Genomic DNA, 12,244 nt, shown 5'->3' with positions numbered 1-12,244 from the left:
CAGCGCTGCAGACCTTTACAAACCTTGAGACCTAGCCCAAGGGAAAAATGAAAACATTTGTATAAACAATTTTCATTAATTCTATCCATATTTCACTCCTCCTGCTAACGTTGTGTAGGCCCTGTAGTCTCCTTCACACTTTATTTTTATAATTTGTCCCATTCTGCATTTTGTCGGACAGAACATGTAATTCCTCTTTTTAACCTGCATGGACCCTTGACTGACAGTAAACACCTGGCGAGTCACTGTTCTGGCCATGGTGACGAACACCACACACTTAAGTACCTGTGGTAATTTTTAGATTCCACAGGCCTTATTCCTTCAGGGAAGGAGCTCAAATCCTCTATAGCACTTAAGATTTTACAATGCCTAGGATCTGACATTACAAATCTATCCAGTTAATCGTTAATTGCGCCTTATATTTAAACAATAACTACCTTCTTCAGTGTTTGCTTATGTCTGTGTATGTGATTATGTTGCATGAGAGAGCCTTCCCAGTGCCACTCCTCCCCCCTATTCCATTATAGCGCCTAAAAGAGGTCTTGCCTAATTCACGGAACAACCTAGTAGGGCTGGGTAAGGTGCCGCGTAAAGTCCGTAGTGCCATCCCTGTACTGAAACTTTGACATGTGGTGCAATGTCTGACGATTTCTGTAACGCTTTCCTGGATTTTTGGTATTAACCAGTCCTCCTGTATGTCTGCAGCTATGTGTTGTTCTTCCCGGAGCTCCCCTGCCTCCATAACAGATCTGTCGAATACTGCTTACAACTTCTCTGTAACCACAACTCTTTCTCCCTTTCAGGTGCACTCCCTTGTAGTTCTATAATCCGGGAGATGGGCAATGCTCTCTAAGGTACTGGATGTTCGCTTGTGGGCGGGTCAGCCACAAAGTACTTAGTATTTCATTTCGCAGATACGTCACCATTTTGGCTGCTGCATCGGCGGCTGTGTTCCCCATTGATATTTTGTCTGTCCCATTAGTGTTTGCAGAGCACTTAATGACTACCCTGGGTATCCAGCTGCCATTCGAAACCCCCTACTCTTCCAGCGGGATAGACCGGTGTGTACCGTTGTTGTAACATATGCAGAGTCAGAATATATTGTGACATGACACACCTGTGACGCTCTCAGTGCTTCGATGAGCACCACAAGTTCTGCCGATTTGCAGAATAATGCGTAGGCAACCTTTTCATGACCACCGTCTTGTACTCCCCTTCCTCAAGTCGTACCACTGCTGCCCCTGTCTGTCTCTGCCCACCCCCCTGATCAATTGTGGACGTCACGTCAACAAAAGGTATCTCACCCTCTGTCAATGCAAGGTCTCCTGCTTTTGAAGTGTCATCCTCTTCCACAGGTGTGCGCTGTCAGGTCCTCTGTAGTAGGCATGTCTGTTAAAAAGGTAGCAGGATTCACTGTTTGACACCTAACCACATGAATATGATAATCTCATATACCAACAACCGTTGCATAGTCAGGGCAGATTTTGACCTTTCTAGAATGAAAAACAAAGAGTGAGCCACATACAACGTTCCTGAACATCCCATTATGATCGTGGAACTTTTCCCTATTGCAAAGGCAGCAGCTGCTAAAGCTTGTTCGCACGCAAACTCCCCCTGCATCACTGCATCCAAAGTGTCACTATAATAGGCCAATGGCTTGTGGCCCATAGTGCTTTTTTGCGCCAAACCCTTCTGTCATATGTTGACCATCAGAATGTGAAAACATATAAAATTCCTGTGTATAATCAGGGGTGGTCAGTACGGGTGCCAAGCTAATCACTTCTTTTAAGTCATCTAACTGTCGGTTCATTTCAGCCGTCCACTGTAACTTACGGTCCTTTGTCTTTTGTGCTTCTCTAAGGGCCTGTAGAAGTGGTCTTGTGTACAATGCTTAATCTAGGATCCACGCCCTATAGTAATTGCACAGGCCCCAAAACCTCTGCATCTCTTTAACTGAGGCGGGTCTGCGGTTGGCACGTATGGACGCTGACTTGTCAGGTAGAATTCTCTTGCCATTCGCCAATATGAACTGCCCCAGATAGATTACTTCCTGTTGGCTATATTGCAATTTGGCCTTGTCGACCTTGTACCCCTTATAGGCCAGCAGTTGTAGGAGTGCAATGGAGTCCCTTTGGCAGTGCTGTTCACTGTCACTACGCACTAGCAGATCGCCCACATACTGGATAATTGTGCTAGGCATCCTAATATTCCCAAGATCGGCATGCAGTATTCTGTTAAATATACGCTGGCTCTCGCAATACCCCTGTTGGTAATCTAGTGTGTTCGAACTGCATTTCGCCCTGTATAAATGCAGTGAGGTACCTCGGCTCGGTATGGAGTGGAATCGAAAGAAATGCCTTTTTCAAATCCACTACAGTGAAATACATTGCTTCTTTGGGGATGCTGCATAAAATTGTTGCAGGATTCGAAACTACTGGATATTCTTTCTGTACCATATCATTTAGGGGCCGCAAGTCCTGATTCATTCTCCAATTTCTCCCCGTTGATTTCTTAACAGTGTATATTGCCGTGTTACACAGGAATGTAGATGGCATGACAATCCCCTGGTCCAGTAGGGCCTGTATTGCTTTTATAATACCCTCCTCCACCTCTCTCGATAGTGGACATTGTCTTCCCCTAGGCAGCAATGTACCTGGCTTCAATGTTATATGCACAGGTGCTACATCTTTCAACAATTACATCTTTCAGCAATCCTACATCATGTGGATTTGTAGTCCACAACTGTGATGGCACGTGCTGTAAATCTTCATTGAAAAATGGAGATGGAGTTAATGGTGCTATTAAGAGACACTAGACTTTTCGGTACTGTATCATTATGTCACATGGGATGCAGATTTCTAGCAGTGTTTCCCCCTCTTTGTCGTGATCTTAAACAATTTGTCATCCGTCATCTCCTTTAGATGCACTATTGGATCTACACAGAGCACTTTGCACCACTCACACCCATCCCTGTCCATTCCCATTAGGACTACCCTCTTGTCCAACACCAACAACCCCTGTAAATCCAGCCTTAATATCGTTCCCGTAACCACCTCAGGTGATACGGTTGGTCGAAACATGAACTCAGTGGTGTGTGAAACCTGAAGGTGTCTCCCTAGCTAGTCCATGGGGATCTGTCCTCCAGGTGGCCTGGACACGGCCATCGCTTTTGGATCTAGTTCCTGGGGGTGGACCAGTGAGAGGGGATCACCTGGATGGGGGGGGGTCCTTGGGTAGTGGGACACCGATGTGTGAGATGCAGTATCCCCTTCTTTCAACACCTTTTCCCCATTTTGCCACGTAGGATATTCGAAAACACTGCCCCCCCTTTTCCAACACGAACACTTTCGCACAACACAAAAGACAACAGACTAACACTAGAGTGGATTACCTGACATGTCCCAATACAAGGCTCAGGCAAAGTCAGGCAATTGACCAGGATTACACACACCTGATGGCCTTTTCCCTTCCCCACAGGGATAAAAGGTGGAGCACAAGAACACAGGACAAGCAAGGCAGACCGCACGACGTGAGACCTAACTCGGCACAGCAGTTCAAGTGGAGGCGAAAGACGGCGCATACCGAGAGGGTGACAAGGAGAGCAGTGACCTTGCCCTTTCCGACCAAGGCTTGTGAAACCTCCGCAGATGAAAACGTAAGACCTCAAGCAATAGCCAGCGTGTGTTGCAGCAGCTGTCAGCGGTACACAAGGCCCCCTCTGCTGATTACCAATTCGGGGAGAGACGCTTGTCTCAGTGGTACCAACCTTGACTTCAAAGAGAAGGAACGCCAAGCGGCTCATCACAGCCGGTGGCTCGAGGGGAGAGTTGATAAGAAACCAAACTGTGTTGAACAAAAAGTAGCAAACTTGAACTGTGAAAGAAATATTGATTAAAAGGGGGAAAATCAGCAACAGAGAAATCTGGCACCACGTGGGTGCTTAGGTAGGAAACTCTGGGCGATAACCGGATGGTAGAAACTACCGTAACCAGAAGGCCTTAGGAAAAGGTGAGGAGGAGTAAAAGTGGTAATACGGCGGTCTTGTAAAATTCTCTGTACAGTCGAAAATCTTTGACCGACAGAAGGATTGTAAATCTAAGGGAAATGAATCCTGCATGGTGAAATAAGTAAATGAACAGTACGTTGCAAAAGTTGGCAAGAGTGAACCCAGCAGAGGGATGCTAACAAGAAGGGATGAAGTCTGAAGTCCCATGAACAAGTGTGTTGACAGTGAACCCGGCGCAAGAGCCTCCAACAGTGTATTATTTAAAAAGACATTAAGACCTGTGAAATGCAACAAGTGAAGGTGTTTGAGAAAGACCAGGGGAAGTGGATTGCCGCCCTTGGCATTTGGATCCGAGTCTGACCGAGGGAGATTCATGGATGAAAAACCATCACCCAAAGTCCATTCACAAGTTGACAAGAGTGAACCTGGCAGAGGGAGGCTGACAAAAAGAGGCAAAGTCTGAGGAGCTGTTTAAAAAGACATTAGGATTTGTGAGTGTAAGCAGGATTGTAAGACCAGGGGAACTATCGGGAATATACTAAGGGCGCCTGTACTACCTTCCCTCCCACCTTTACCTCAGTATATGGAACCTTAGAAATAGCCCTAGAGAATCCCTGCACGTCAAGATATTTTCCTGATTGTGGAAGGTTTCCTTCCACAATACATGATTTAGTTGCACCAGAGTCCACCATGAATATGAATTGCTTATTTCCTATCCCCGCCCCCACCCAAGGTTCCTCTTCTGGGTGGGTAGTCGTCGATAAAGACCGGACACTCAAGTGCTCTCTGTGGGCTGTCCTAATCAGGATATTTATTTGTTACAGAGAACAAAACGAGGCTACTTCCTACCACTGCTGCTCCCCCAAAGGAAGAGGCAGCCCTCCTGGTACTCTGTTCACCGGGGCAGCACTGCTCTGCTGTTGTTGTGGCAGGTGCCGTGCTTGTATGTTTGGTGTTGGAACTGCCGATTATAGGTTTGATACTGCCCCCGTGGATACATTTGATTCTGATACCCTTGACCCTTTGCGGGTACCCTGGCCCATCAATTTCTGCCTCTTTTCCCTGGCGTCTTTGGGCTGGTTCCTTTTCCCGCTCCTTAATCCTTTTACAATGATGCAATATTATACTCTGTATTTTCCCCACCCTTTCACCTCAATACCCACAATCTTATCCAACAACTTCAGCACTTCCTTTGGCAAGACCCTCATTTACAATAAAATAGAAAAATAGTATTGATTGATCCTACGACCCTCCCTTCTCAGCTCTCCACTTCTCTTGCATTTTAAGAATAAATCCAACCGGGTCCTCATCACCTATAGTATACTGCATCAAGGACTGTAAATCAGGGGTATTGGGAAGGCCCTCCGTAGTGCGTCCTATAACAATGCTCTAACTTCATTGAATGATGCTCCATCATGTGCATCGTCTCCCAAGGTTACTCCCGGGTATCCGGCCTTAACCCACACGTCCCCAGCCTGGTCCCCAAATACAGCAACCAGCAAGCTCTTAAGGTCCCCTGCTGTTTGCGTTTCAAATTCATACATCCACTTACTGGCCCCCGCTGTGAGCTGCGGGAGTGTCTTAATGAAATTATTCCTATCCATTTGGGGCCAGGGCACATACTGTGTGCTGCCCGCCCTCTTATGTGTGATGGCGTTTTGCTTTTTGGACACGTATAATTAGCTCAGAAGTACTCACCCTATTACACAGACCAAAAGTTCTTGGACTCAGCAAGGCAATAAAGCACACTTAGACCAAGGCTTGAAATATAATGGGCTTGTTAGAGGCCCCTTTTTTATAATCCTTAAGATAACTATGGGATAAATGCAATTGGTTATACAGAAGCACACAAACAAGGATAGCTACAAAGGATATACATCACCTTTAGTGCAGTTGCAGGAGACAACTTCAACTCGGCCACAAACACCTTTCCCAGTCCTGAGACGGGTAGGCAGAGCGATCACACGTACTAACGGGGTTCTGGAGCAGAGCATCCTCCCTCTCAGCGAGACTTCATCATCCGGGGTTCCAATTCCATCTCCTCATCAGGATACCTTTCTTCTTAAGAGGGACAAATCCCTGCCCCTCATAAGTTGCCAACTGCTCCCGGGCCGAGGGACAGACAGCAAGCATGGGAGGCAAAGAGCGAAAAAATCCAGACAGTAGTGGAAAAACCCATCTAGTCTCTCGCACGCTTGTTCCCAGCACCCCTTATCAATGCCCCTGCACAACTCTGACTCCCCTCTCGGCTTGTCCTTGAGCGAACAATACAACTATCCTTCATAGTAAGCTCATCTGCTTCATAATATAATATTGCAACCATTGCAGAACTCATGTCTGCCTTCTAACTGAGCTCACAGAAACATATACTTTCATTGCGGTTTAGAAGTGAATGTCCAAAATGGCTGTGCACTGGCCATGGTTTTTGCTCATTTTCGCACACGCATTACAGAGGGGCATCTGCATCTTTGCTCTACTTCCCACACCCTTCTTCACAACTCCTCTTCTCTTTACTAATGCCATCTGGCCGGCCCTGTTCCTCAACCTGCCTCCCACTCATATACCTTCTCCTTGAGAGGGTATTTTCAGCCACCTCTTCACCTCTCCCTTCTCCTTCACTCTGATCCTCAGTAAACGTATCAGCATCCCCTTCCTCCACATTCTCTCCAAAAAACTATATTCTCCTCTCCCAGGATGAGCCACCCACCCGGCTTCTTTCTGAACACCTACATGTCTTATTAGTTCAGTATCCATCTTGAGCGGCACTTCCCCGGATTTCCATTCTCCTGACCCTTCTCTCAATGCCCCTATATCCCTTACTGTTCCTGGGGATGTCTGTATCCTCCTCAGTTCCGTTACCAATCCTGTCCTGGAACTCCCCAGACCTGTAACCCGCTGATGCCGGTACTTCAGGCGGATGGGCATACAGAGGTGGGGGAGTGGTGGCCTGTGGTGTTACTGGTGCTGCGGGAGACCCTAACACAGCAGAAAGGGTCCCTATCACAGCGGGTACATAACTTGGATTAGTATACTCATCTGCAGGATATGTTGTCAAGGGCTACCATCCCCTACCCTCCATTGGTGCCCCGCTGTCTCCTTCTCCCTTTCTACACTTCCCATTTTTCTGCCTCCACACCTCTGCTCCATTCCCTTGATCTTCGGCGACTTCGGACATATGCCAAAGATCGAGAATTTCTTTTCTCTTCTGTAGCTGCTTCCCCTTATATTTTGCTACTAGAAATGTGGACATGTGTTCCAAAATACTCTTGTTGTGTGAGCCCTGCCCTGGCCATGGGCAAGGCATCCCCCTCCTCCTGTCTCCGCAATCCACTGCTTATGATATTGCTGCACCCTGTCACGATACTGTGGCAGGGCCTAGTACATGTGCTCTATTGGTGTTCCTCCTCCCATGCAAGTGACTTCTATCTCTTACTGTCCCTGCAGAGCCCCTCTAATGTGCCGTGTATGCTGCAGCTTGCTTGTAACAACAAAACTTCCGTATGCACACACAGTGCTGTACAAAATCGTCCAGCACCACACCACACAGCGATGCTCACAATTACTGCCCATTCTAGGGCCTGTTTTTCACCCAGAAAACACAACCACCAACAATTAAAACAACAGGCTAAACTAGCAACCACTACTTGTTCCAGGCCTACTACTTATACGACACCACTACTTTTTATTTCCATATACCTCCTTTAAAGGCTATACTGCCTTGTGGTACCACCTTCCCTCCCCTTCGGAGGAGGGAATCCCTGCCATAGCTTTGCCTTACCTTATAATCCCTTACCTTATAATCCCTTGCCTTATAATCCCTTACCTTATAATACCTTACCGGAACACTCCATTCTTAATACAAATTTTAACAACAAATAACCCTGAGCTCAACCAAGTCGCACCAATGACCTTGCTCTCCGCGTACTTGCACCTTTCACACTTCCACATGCATCTGTCCCCTACGTGCTATCTCTTAAAAGAATCTACTCACATGAGCGTGCTCACCTGAACTCCTCCGTCACAGGGTTCCAACACCGGCCTGCACTCTCCTTGGAACCGTGCCCATTTTCAAAGAGCAGAGAGAACTTTTGTTAAAATGGCCCCCACTAAACCACTCGAAACATGTGGGCCGGACGCTGTAGGTGGGCGTGGCTCCTTCTGGAGAAGCGGCCTGGAAGCCTCCGCAGGTACGGGGGGCGCTGGGATCACGTCAGGGTCACCAATTGAAGGCACGCCCCTGAACGCTCACACCAGGCAGAACAAAACCCGCTAGGGAAGTAGGGAATAACCTTGTAAGGATAACCAGTTTTAACCAGTTTTAATCTCACACGCAGATGAGAGCAAAGGCAAAGAAGAAAAAGGGATGGTATCGCAAAGAGCAACTCGCGATACAAACAGGGGCACACACAGTAGCAGCCAGATAGCTGCTAAAACACTTTCATTCAAACTCTTAATAACTTTAAATAAGACAATTCAAAAAGCTTTTTTTATATAAGGTTTCAAAATAGGGTAAGTATTAGTCAAAACAAATGACCATCAGTAAACTCTTGTCGGTAATATTTCAACAATTTCAAAACACAAATTTCATATAAAAATCTCCGCACAAATGATCGTTCCATAAGCTTTTCGAAAACACATCAGGGTTACAAATTCAATTGTTGACAAACTGTTTCCTTCAAATAATATACACTGATATCTAGACAGAGAAGTGCTGTTGTTGTTCTGTCTTCTGTCCTATACTACGCGTTTCGGGTTTACTTTAACCCTTCTTCAGGTAATGATATCAGATCATTCTTTCTGTAAGATTAATAGGAGGTAATTATTATAATATCAAGTTGCTACATTTCTTAAAAGAACAAGAAAAAGAAACAAAACTAGGGGCTGTGGTAACCAATCACTTAACTAACCTGAACTTACGATCAAAGATCTGGGTCAATATTCGCAAAAAGTTCACTCTGTGGACTTCCTGAACCTATAAATGACAGAAAATTGCAACTTACTGTCAAGCTAAAGGTAGGTGTGAATAGTGAGTGCAATGGCGATCTGGAATGGGACCAGAGGCGCAATGAACGCTGGGTCCCACTCTCAGATCGCTGGGCTGAAAAAACTTTCATTGCTCACCTATCGGGGTAGTCGATGCTAGGTATGGAGATCGTCGGGTACTTCAACTGTTCCAAAGCCCCATCTTGAGAAAAACTGCAAGCGGCTGTAGTAAATAGACATAGGTATTGTTGTTTTAAATCTATGCTAAAAGTACATGACCTGGATAAACTCTTTAACTTTGGCTATGAGGCGTTACCTGGAGCTGAGTATGGTGTGACTTCCTTGGTTGAATGAAGTGTTACCGTTCCACGTTGTTAGTTTCCAATTCCATAGGAAGTTTTAAAAAAAATGGTGCTAGTATTATTTTTTTTATATTGCCTATATTTTTTAAATAAAATTTCCACTTACTGGAATAGCAATACCGGGTGTTAGGTTTCCTAGCTTCCCTAAGTATGTCCATGCACCTGAGGGAGTTGAAGGTGTCCGAACTCTATGACCTCAGGAGCCAGGCAGCTAAGGTCAGAGTTTGCGGGCATGGGTGTAGTGTTTCCCCTCTGTCTTGAGACAACATGTTGGACGGGCAGGGTAACTTGGTAGGAGGGGAGAGGAACATCTCCATCAGATGAGAGAACCAGGGTTGGCAGGCCCACATGGGGGCCACCAATATCATAGTGACTGGTTCGTGGTGCATCTTGTGCACAATCTTGTTGAGTAGGGGAGTCAGGGGGTGGGGGGAGAGCGTAAACAAATTTCCCTGACCATGTTATCCAGAGTCTGTTCCCCTTGGAGTGGTTCTGGGGATACCTGGAGGTGTAGTCTTGGCATTGGGTGTTCTCCTGAGTGGCGAAAAAGTCAATCTCTGGGAAGACCCATTCTGCGAAGACGTTAGAGACGATGTCTTCGTGAATACGCCATTCGTAATCTATGGGTAGTGGGAAATCTCTGCTGAGCACGTCCGCTAGAAGTTCTAGTTTTACGGGAATGTATTGGGACAGCAGGAACATTTTGAGTTTGAAAGCCCACATCCAAATGTTCTGGGACAGCTTGGATAGCCCTGGAGAGTGTGTGGCCCCCCTGTTTGTTTAGGTAATACATGGCTGTGGTGCTGTCTGTCAAGATCAGAACTGTCTTTCCCTGTAGCTGTGCCTGAAAGGCCTTCAGCGCTTTGAATGCTGCTAATAGCTCTGACAGGTTTATGTGGTTGGACGCTACTTTTGGGGACCGCACTCCATGCGCTGTCTGCTTTAGCAGATGAGCCCCCCACCCGTGAGAGATGCGTCTGTCGTGAGAGTGGCTTCTACTTCAGGGGTGGTGAAGGTCTTCCCCTTCAAGAGGTTTTCCCTTGACCACCACTGCAGAGAGAGAGAACAAGGGCTGGCGAGACAATTAGCAGATCCTCCCATTGTCCGCTGGCCTGACACCACTGGCTGTTGAGCCACTCTTGCAGGGGTCGCATGCGCAGCATCGTGCATCATTCCTAGCATTGCGCTAGGAATGATGCACGATGCTGTCATTCCTAGCAGTCACATCGCCTTGTTTACCGTCACTTCCCGACTGGCTACTTATTGAGGGATCTGAAACAGCATGTTCTGAACCCTCCCGTTGGAGGGGAAGACAAGGTTGTCTTTGGTCCAAATTAGAGACCCCAAAAACTGTTTGACCTGACTGGGGTCTAAGCTGGATTTCTTCTTGTTGATGGAGAATCCCAGACTGAACAAGAGGTCTATTGTCGTCTGAGTGTTCAATGGGCATGTTTCGTAGGAGTCCCCTGTTATGAGCCAGTCGTCAAGGTATTGGTGAACCGGGACGGATAGTCTGCGCAGGTGTGCTGCTGCTACTGCCAGAACCTTTTTAAACACCCTTGGCGCCAGGGCAATGACAAAGGGGAGTACTTTGAATTGACAGTGCCTGTCCTCTATCATGAACCTATGCGCTGGCAACACTGAAATATGAAAGTATGCATCTTTCATGTCCAGTGCCGCCATGTAATCCTCCTGTTTCAAAAGTGGATTTACTTCCTGCAGTTACCATACAAAACTTCTGAGGTTTGACAAATTTGTTTGCTGGGCGCAAGTCTAGCACAGGGTGCATGGTGAAGTCCTTTTTGGGTACAATGAAGTACACTGAATAAATAACCTTGTTTACCTGAAAAATAGGGACGGCTTCTATGGCGTCCTTTTCCAGAAGTGCTTCCACCTCTTGTATAAGGATTCGCAGATGGTCTGGCATCTGGCGTCGTGCTTTGGGCGGTCTGAATTGTGGTGGCCGGGTGAATTCCACACAGTACCCATGAGCGACCGTCTTGAGAATGCACTGGTCTGACATTATCCCCTCCCATGCCGAAAGGAAAGATGTTAAGCACCCCCGACCGGGGTGACATGGGAGGGGACCTGGATCCGTAGGTAATTTCTGACCAGTAGCTGTGGCTCCCCTGGAGTTGGGGCCTCTGCCTTTCCCGTGCCGCTGTCCCCTGGGTGGATAGTTGGCAGGGGTGTTGGATGCCTGTCCTGACTGAGTTGCAGGGGTTTTCCGTATTATACAGATTTTGACCCCGTTTGACTGCTCTCCTACCCACATTGTGTTGTACCTGACACACTTGTTAGTCTCAGGACTGGTTTTTAATTCCTTAACGGTTCACCTAGCTGCACTCTCAGCCTACACTACGTCACAACAGAAGGTGTTGTGGTGGAAAATACCTGTTATTAAAGCCTTTATGGAAGGAGTTAAGAGAATTCACCCCCCCCCGTTTCTAACCCAGCTCCCGGATGGGATCTAAATGTGGTATTGACCAGACTCATGGGGTCTCCCTTTGAACCAATGCATAAAGCAAGTCTAAAGGACCTTACTGATAAGACGGACTTCCTAGTGGCTATCACTTCTATTAGAAGGGTTAGTGAACTTCAGGCCCTTTCAGTTCTAGACCCTTTTGTTACAGTCCACAGGCATAAGGTGGTTCTGCGCACTCATCCCCGATTTGCACCTATATTAATTTCGAAGTTCCATGTAAACCAATCAATTGAACTACCCACTTTTTTCCAGAATCCAACTAGCATGGCCGAAATAAGCCTACACACACTAGATGTGCGCAGGGCAGTCATGTTTTACCTGGAAAGAACGAAACCACTTAGGAAGACAAACCAGTTTTTCGTTTTAATGGCAGCTGGTAGAGAAGGGGATCCTGTCTCTAAATCGGCT

At 46.8% G+C, this 12,244-nt stretch overlaps 1 protein-coding gene across 3 annotated transcripts in view; it reads left to right on the top strand.

The window, feature by feature from the left end:
* PDPR (pyruvate dehydrogenase phosphatase regulatory subunit) overlaps window positions 1–12,244 on the top strand; it is a 1,147,433-nt gene that overhangs the window by 505,887 nt on the left and 629,302 nt on the right. The gene's annotated exons all lie outside the window — the stretch shown is intronic.

This window comes from Ambystoma mexicanum, chromosome 1p (assembly GCF_040938575.1).
Source record: "Ambystoma mexicanum isolate Mex_15411 chromosome 1p, UKY_AmexF1_1, whole genome shotgun sequence".
Taxonomy (NCBI): domain Eukaryota; kingdom Metazoa; phylum Chordata; class Amphibia; order Caudata; family Ambystomatidae; genus Ambystoma; species Ambystoma mexicanum.
This window is presented reverse-complemented; position numbering and strand designations above follow the sequence as displayed.